Here is an 8434-nt window from a genome sequence, read left to right as displayed (position 1 = left end):
ACCAAAGTTTTGAGAGAGTGGAGCCAAGGTTGAGTTTGAAAATTAGAGCAGATAAGAGTACAATGAATTGTCCTCATACTTGTTGTCACTGTACAGTAGAAAAAAATATAAACTATTGAAGCATTTGGAGACCGAAGGTAAGTTCTTAATTATACAACTCGAACAATTTACATGGCAGCTGTGAGATTTGGAATTTGGCAAAAGTCATCTAGAGAGAACAAGACTAATACCTCTTTAATACAATTAGACCACTTTCTCATGGTGTCAGAGAAGTAAGATAGCAAGCATTATTGTACAAGACCTTTGAACAGAGAGGCATGTTTGAGAGGATTGCTAGCACTTAGTAGCCAGTACTACTGTAAACTATGTTAGATCCTGGAAGAAGCTACTTAGGTGAACTTCCAAAGCATGATAGAGAATTACTGAGGACCTAGAAGAATCTTCAAGATCTGACTTCAAAACCATAAGAAGTATGGGATAATATATTACTTTTTACCCAGGTTAAATGTCATTTATTAAAAGGCTGCCCAATTCCCCTCAATAAGGTTAAATTTGTCTAGAGGTTCTCACAATTCTCCATAGTCTTTATTAAATAAAATAACACAGCTTTATAGCAGCAAACATCACTTTGTCCACTTTGTGACCCAAATCATTAATGAATATATTTAAAAATTAATAAATAAGGTAATGTGGTGACTGGTTGGGTTAATTCTCAAGATTGACTCCTTTTGGATACCTGGGATCCATCTTTCTAGTTAAAAGTGGCATGTGATGGGGTTTCCCCAGCACTGGCAAAAAAAACCCTAACAACAATTAGAGACATGCTCCACACCTGGGGGTTGATTGATTGCCTCCCAGCCAGAGAGAACAGAGCTAGGTGATGAGCCATTATTCACTGGGGCCTTATATGAAGTCTGAGGGCGCTGAGTTGGAGAGACACTGCTGAGGGGATAGGACTCTCCTGTAAGGGATGACCCAGTAGTTTGGGCTGGGTTGTGGCTGGAGAGATGAGCCACAGGAGTAGAGTCTGCAACAGGTTGTGTGTTCTAGGTGCATCCTGGGGCTGGTGTTTTGGAAAGGGAAGAGGGAATAGAAGAGACCCACAGGGAACAGGACAGGCTCTTGTGAGAAAGCCCTGAGGTGGGGCCAATAACAACAGGAAACTGAAGAACTAGGAGGGGCTAAGAAACTTTTGTTTATGGTGGGGCTCTGAGTATCCCAGAAGGGGACTGAACTGTGAACTCTTATGTGATGTGGCTGCAGGGCCAGGCCACAGAAGCCCTGGACTGAGACAGATGGCCTGCAGTAGGCATGTATACTTGCATCATTATGCCCTGACCCCCACGAGGGGGTGCACTGTAACAGGTGGGCAATAAAGTAAATGTTAATTATATATTCTGTCTGACTAGGCTGATTTCCATACCACCCTAACTCTGAATTTAATGAACTGGGGTATGTCGTGCTGATGTTAGAAAGTGGTACATTGCCTATAAAGTTAATGCTGGGATGGTGATTTAAGTCAGGCATGCACACGACACAGGCCGCTCCCAGCCCAGCAGAAGGAACCCTGTGGCTGCTGCAGAATACACATCTGGCACCTTACCCACTGGCTAGTAAAGGTCATATATCAGTCTTTCACCAGCATGGTTTTAATGACTGTAGGCTCCAGGATGGCCAGCATGGGCTGCCTGCCATTGGAAAACTATTTATATATATAAACTACTCCATCAATGCTTTGAGTAGAAGGAGAAGAGTTTAATGACAGTGCTTTACCGGGGGCTATGATTTGTTTTGTTTTTAGATTGGGAGGGATTCTGAATGCATTGGAAGTGTGTGACTCTCTATGAGCCACGGAGCTCTCTCCATTTAGGGCAGCACAGTAACTAGGAGTAAATGTGTGGACTAGGTGAGCCTAAGGTTAGGATTTTGCCATGCTGGGCACACCATGCCATGTATGCTTGCAAAGAGTAAAGTAAATCCTGCGGTTTCATCAGATCGATAGTGTATATGTGTCATGACACTCATGCATTGCCCCTTCCTTTAGACAACGTTGCTGGAATTGCGTGCTCCCACCAAGTCTGCAGATTTCCTTGCAATTCCTCCCCTCAGCCCTGACTGGAGCCAGGGAGACTGTCTCCCCTTTGTACTCAGAGCTGCCCATAGTGGCATCTTGCCTGTGAGGTGCTGTCGGGGGATAATCGTGCTGAGTAGGCAGAAAGAAGCCATGTGTGCAGGGGCCTTGGAAGAAAACGAGAGGGACAGAGAATTGAGGGGAAGGGGCTGAGGGAGGATTGGAGCCTTGCAGTGGATGGAGGATGGACAGAAGGGTATTGTGGGGACTGGGGACTCGAGGAGTAGTGGGCTGTATGGGGATGGAGTCTTGCGGGGCAAAAGGCCAGGGGGGCTGGGAGGTCAAGGGAAGCTCCAGGGGAACATGGGGTGAAGAGAGATGGGGACTCAAGGAGGACCAGGGCTGAGGGGACACAAGGGGTCATGAGGAGGAATAGACTGAGAGGGACAGAAACCTGAGGGGGAGCAGGGTCTTGTAGCATGACCTTGTAGCTATACCTGCCATGAGGGCAGGGGACTGGACTCAATGACCTCTCGAGGTCACTTCCAGTCTTAGAATCTGTGGATCTTTTTCCACTTGGACTCTAGGATTTGAGCTGGGGGCAATGCGTGTGTACACTGCACTCCATGAACTGGGAGGCAGTGCGTGTGTACACTGCACACCGTGAGCTGGGGGCAGTGCGTGTGTACACTGTGTGCAGCACTGGAAGAGTCAAGTTAGTTTTACTGCGATAGATGATTACTCACCCCAAGATTTTCCCATATTTCTGAAAACACTCCTCACCGAAGTTCACAAGCCCCTGCAAGAAAGTGGGGGAGGGGAACTGGGCTTATGAGCAGGGTTAGCTAACAGACCTGTACCAACAAGGAGGTAATTATTCAGTCAGCACAACGGTTGTGCTGCATTAACTCTGGAAGCCTCATGTAAGTCACTTTACCGGACTCTAGGCACATTTCAAAGGAAGGCAGGGGCCTTGGCCCTGGAAGACCCAATTTCTTGAAGAAAACGTATGTCCAGATCCCATACCTGCAAAGAAATGAAGAATTCTGAGCTACAGTATTATAAGGAGTAGAATGTTGTGTGGAACCACTGGATTGCCATATAAACTTGGAAATCTGGAAACCCAGGCTGCGTTCCCAGGGAGGGTTTTCCCCTCAAGCAATGCCAGTCCCTTAGCAATGTGTGGAATTACCTCAGACCTGGGGGGAGGAGTAATGTAAATGGTATTTTATAGTGCAGGAGAATGTGCAAACCATGTAATCAGTCATTAATTATTGCATAAAGAGCTAAAAAACGCAGCCCAGTTGATCCAGAGCCACCGGGGGGAGGGGCAAGTGGGGCAATTTACCCTGGGCCCTGCAAGCCCTGGCCGAGAATCCCTTCCCTTCCCTGGCGGGCCTTTTTAATTTTCATTCACCCGGCAGTGCTCCGGGTCTTTGGCGGCACTCCGGCGGCGGGTCCTTCAGTGGCGCTGAAGACCCGGAGCAAGTGAAGGACCTGCCACTGAAGTGCCGCCGAAGACCCGGACCGCCGCCGGGTGAGTAAAAGCGCCGCAGCGGGTGGCGCCTTTACCCCAGCCCCCTGAATCCCCTGGGCAGCCCTGAATTGATCCAGGCTCATCTCTCTGGTCTGCTCATGTGTTTCAGGCAGTGTGAAAGGAGTGGCCATTTGACTGGCAGTTGGTTCAGTGCTCTGTTTATGTGCAACTGGCAGCATAGGAGTGATTGGAGGGAGAGGGCGTGGACTGCTAGCAACATTGGAGTTTGGGAAGGAAAAAGAAGGGGAAAACTAGATCAGGTGGGAGGGGGAGAGAAAAATGGGCTGAGTAAAAAAGGAAGCACAGAGAGAAACAACAAGATGTATTAATCTATGGGTGTGGATGGGATTGTAGAAAATGTCAATGGAAAAAATCAAGTTTATACCCCTATAAGTGCAATGTCCAGCATCTCTTTCCCACCCCCACCCCTGGACAAATCTGTCAGAAGTTTTTGCATCAAGAACAAAAGTAAAACATCAGCAAAGCACATTTTCAGAAGCAATAAGGAAAATTATACTTGATGTGCCAGCAGAGCTAGCAATATAATAAGAATCCAGATTTCTATGGAAGGAAGCTCATTTTCATTCTCTCTGTTATCCTCTCAGTCTCTCTTCTTTACTTTTCCTTGACCTCACATGGGTCTGTGGTTAAAATGAAAGGCACGGTGCTTCTTTTTGCTTCCACTCCAATATGTCTCACTGTCACTCTGTCAACACTTTGCAGACATGTGAAAGGACTTGAGAATGTATATTTTGGAGATAGAGCAGAGTCCAATAGAATTTTTCTACCACCGTTTGGAGACGTTTAATGATCAATTTCAGAACTTTTTTCCTGAGTGCACAAGTTGCTTTTTCTCAGTAAATCCCCCTACTAATGTTACTTTCTTTCTGCCATGCTGATGTGAGAAAGATCCTGTACTTCCCCAGCAAGATCCTTCTCATAACAGGCATTAGAATGATTACAACTGTCTATATACAATCTAGGGAGCTTGAAAAGTAAGAAGTATATTTAGAGTAATCTTAAAAATTGTGGTAACTTCAAGTGTTAATGAAATGGATCAAATTACTAGCACTTCAGTCAGTCTTCTGTGTGTCCTCAAATCAAGTAGATATGACCAGAATTAGTACAAGCTGCCTTGCACTGTCCTGACAATGTCCTTCAACCCGGTCCCACAAAGACCACCTCTGAATTTGAGAACGGAGTTTATACTCCATTCCATTCAGTCCTCTCCTTCTCTGCTGAGACTGGAACATGTGGCTTGTTTTTGTGATTTGGAATCTTTACTCTAGGAAAAGGACAGAGACGATCATCTAATTTCATCCTGGTCAGTGACTAGGCATAAAAATGTTAATAATTTGAAGACATCATTGACACGAGTCAGGATTGTACCCGTGAACTTAAGATCAAAGGTTCCATATACGACCTGTACTGTAAGTGTATTATGAACACTTAATCTACATTTAAGTTAATATTTCACCAGTAATAACTATTCTCCAAGATAATGCAAGAACAACAGTAAACATAAACTTCTGCTATTGACACTTACCCTTTTCCATCCTTCTGCAAATGTTGAGAGGCTAGAAGATGACAGGTACCCAGCCTTTACTAGCATTTCTGCAACATCACAAGTCCCTCTCCACTCTGCCATTCAGGCCCTCTTCCTTGAAAGTCAATAGAGCTCTCAGATCACGTGTCTAGCCAGGCTTTGGTTGGTTCAGTATGGTGACTCTTGGACTTCTGTGACATCTTCAGTCATGGAAGTGAAGTCTGGAAAGTGTCAGGATATGCAGGAACCAGCCTGAATAGTCAGATTAGTGTTACGCAGTTAAGTCACAGTGGCTCTAATTTTCTTTCTAGGAATCTTGTTAATGTTATCTTGTAACCCCAAAATACATATAGTCTCATGTGCCAGTGGTGGCAGGTTATAATTGACCCTTACCAGGGAATTATTCATATTTTTCATTCTGAAAAGCATGAGCAGCAAATACAGTTACTTCACTTCATTTTTATGGACTCCATGCCTGTGCTGTTCTTACTGTGTTGTGGCTAGATTAACAGTTTCTCATTCTAATTTTCATGCTTAGTAGCATAAGTTTTCATCACTAGATGCCATGTGAATCCTCTTCTGAAGCTGCTAACTAGCCCACATGTGGGTTTTTTGTTTGTTTGTTTTTTGCTGGATATGTTTTGCTATTCCTGATCTTTCTTTCTCCTTCATAGTGTCTGGAGTGGCTGTTCTGGTAAAATCTGGCACTCTTCTGAGTGTGTGTGTGGGGGAAACATTCTTCATTTGCTGCTGTTTTATGGGTCACTTCTGACTATTTACTGCCCACTACTTTTGCCTTGCACTGATGTGGTTGGTTTGTGAAATGCTAGAAGAGAGAGGTTCCCTGCTCGTTTAAGAGCTAGAGTCCCTACCCATCACTTTTAGCTGAAGCTATTCTTACTCCTTGCCTGAGATGAATGACAGTTTGAGCAATAGAGTGTTGCCTTTCCGGTATTTCCAAGTATGCTGTTTTGAGTGTGTACCAAGACACAAGCAACAATTTCTCATCAATGAAGTCCTTTTTAATCTTCCCCAGGGGAGTCTTCAGAGGCTCCATTGAACCCTTTACATGTAACACTTTAATTTCTCCCACTTTGGTTCTTTCTCCTATTTGGGGGCATCTCGTTGGCGTTGCCATCCTGGCCAAGAAAGATGATGGTCCTTAATCAAGCAAAGAAGTGGCTGTTGAGTGACACAAAGCATTGCCTCTCCACATGGGCTAAGGGCCCCTGATTCTCCAGCAGTGTTGTTAAAAATATTTCCATGCATTTTGTTTGTAAGCTGCTTTTCCCCAGACAGAAAAGATATTCCCTGTAATCAAATAACCAACTGGGGTGAGGAGAGAGAAGAGACAAAAAAATATGTGAAAAAGTTCCTAGAAGAAGAAAAAATACTGTTACCAGGTTAGAAAGAACTTAAACAGATTTTGAAGATATTCTGTTATACAATTCTATTGCACAGTGAGACAGAATAAACTCCTCACCATCCTCCTCCATCATTCATTTTAAGAAAAACCTCTCCAAGTTCTGATTAAAATGGGTAAAGAAATTAGACAGAAGAAATGTGCATGAGTGAGAAATGTTTGAAGTCGTTTTGTTTATTTTTTCATAGTACAATTAAACAGCTACAGCCATATATTGTCCTTTATACAAGATACAAAGTCATAAAAAGATAGTGGTGCCTGTTTACAGTAGCTACTAACAATGGTAGAGCATATTCAGGCCCACACACTTAAAAAATTATAATGCAGGAATCATTCTCATTGCTCAGCTGCTGTATAGTAATAGTTTTCCTGTGGCAAACAATGGTAACCACAGTCTGGAATCTGTCTGTACATTTCTAGAGCATCCATTACCATGGTATCTGGGCACTGCTGGTCATAGCTAGTTAATACTGATGTTAACAGAAACTAGCATTCCATCGGGTTCCTGTGACTGTTTCTGAAGGTGCCGAAGAGAGGATACCAGTAGACATATTTGTGCTGAAATCCATTTTGGGTGCAGGGGTTGGTGTATAGGTATAGATTCAGGGACAGAAGTGTGAAAGTACAGTACATGAGAAAGCACAACAGTCTTGCACCTTGAAGAAAACACTATTTGAAAAGTGATGTGGGAAATACAAGAGTATGGACTATTTTTTCCTTTAGTTTGTGAGGTATTCCAGGGGAAGCTCATCTGTAGAACATCATGAGACCAAAAGGATGTTGACAGAACAGCAACTGCTTCACTTGATTAAGGAACAACATCTTCATGAGGTTCTAGCCAGAAATACAGGAAGCATTTCTTGCCCAAAATACAAGTGTAGTGATATGTTTTGTGATGACTGTGGTGACTATTGTACCCATTCCCACAACAAGCAAAACAAGAGGTGGTCTTGTGGGAAATGACACATCAAATATGTCTAAAAGGCTTTTCATCATATTTACTTCATTCATTTGACCAAATGGATTACAAGATAGAAAAGAAATTAGTAGTACAGTGCGTAAGTATCTTATTAGATTAAGTCCATTCCTATCGCTTTGACTGAACTAAGCAATTAATCTTGTCATCCATACAATAATGAAGACTCTTACCACAGATTGTTTAGCACACACATGCCAATGCTCTGAATGTCAGTAACAATGTCTAAACATAAATTTCCACTATAGTTTATCTTGTTTATAGTCTGAATGAAAACCCATAAGACAATTGGTCTTCTGTGTTGATTAAATGGGAATTTCCTATAGCCATTGCTCAAATTATCAAATATTTGCCTAACGCAATATCATTCATCAAGGTGTGTGGAAGTTGTATTATATGTAAAACAAATGTTTTTGTTTAGATTTTGAGCAAGATAAATGATCAAATTTACCAGAGATTGAATTGAGTCGAAAATGCTACATATTAATAATTTCAGCAGTCAAGGCTGCGTATTTCTTTCAAATGACAAGAAGTGATGAACTCATTCATAATATAAAACAGACAAATGAGCTCTGATCAGCATATTTTTATTGATTTCTGTCATCTCTGTAAATTACCACTTTACACAATAGATGCATTACACAAGCCATTAGTTAGCAGCATATAGCTTCACTGCAACCAGTTTATTTGTATAACTGTATCCAAACAAGAACTATTTGCACTATTCTTAAAATATCAATACATCAAAAAGAACCTTGTCATTCACCCATTTTTCATCACCTTTATTCCCACTCAATAATAAAGAATAACTGATTCCTGTTGGTATCAAACAAGTCTCTTCTGCATCTTGAAAGAGATCGTACTTTTCTCCCTTTTGGGAA

The sequence above is a fragment of the Gopherus flavomarginatus genome, chromosome 9 (assembly GCF_025201925.1).
Source record: "Gopherus flavomarginatus isolate rGopFla2 chromosome 9, rGopFla2.mat.asm, whole genome shotgun sequence".
Taxonomy (NCBI): domain Eukaryota; kingdom Metazoa; phylum Chordata; order Testudines; family Testudinidae; genus Gopherus; species Gopherus flavomarginatus.
This window is presented reverse-complemented; position numbering follows the sequence as displayed.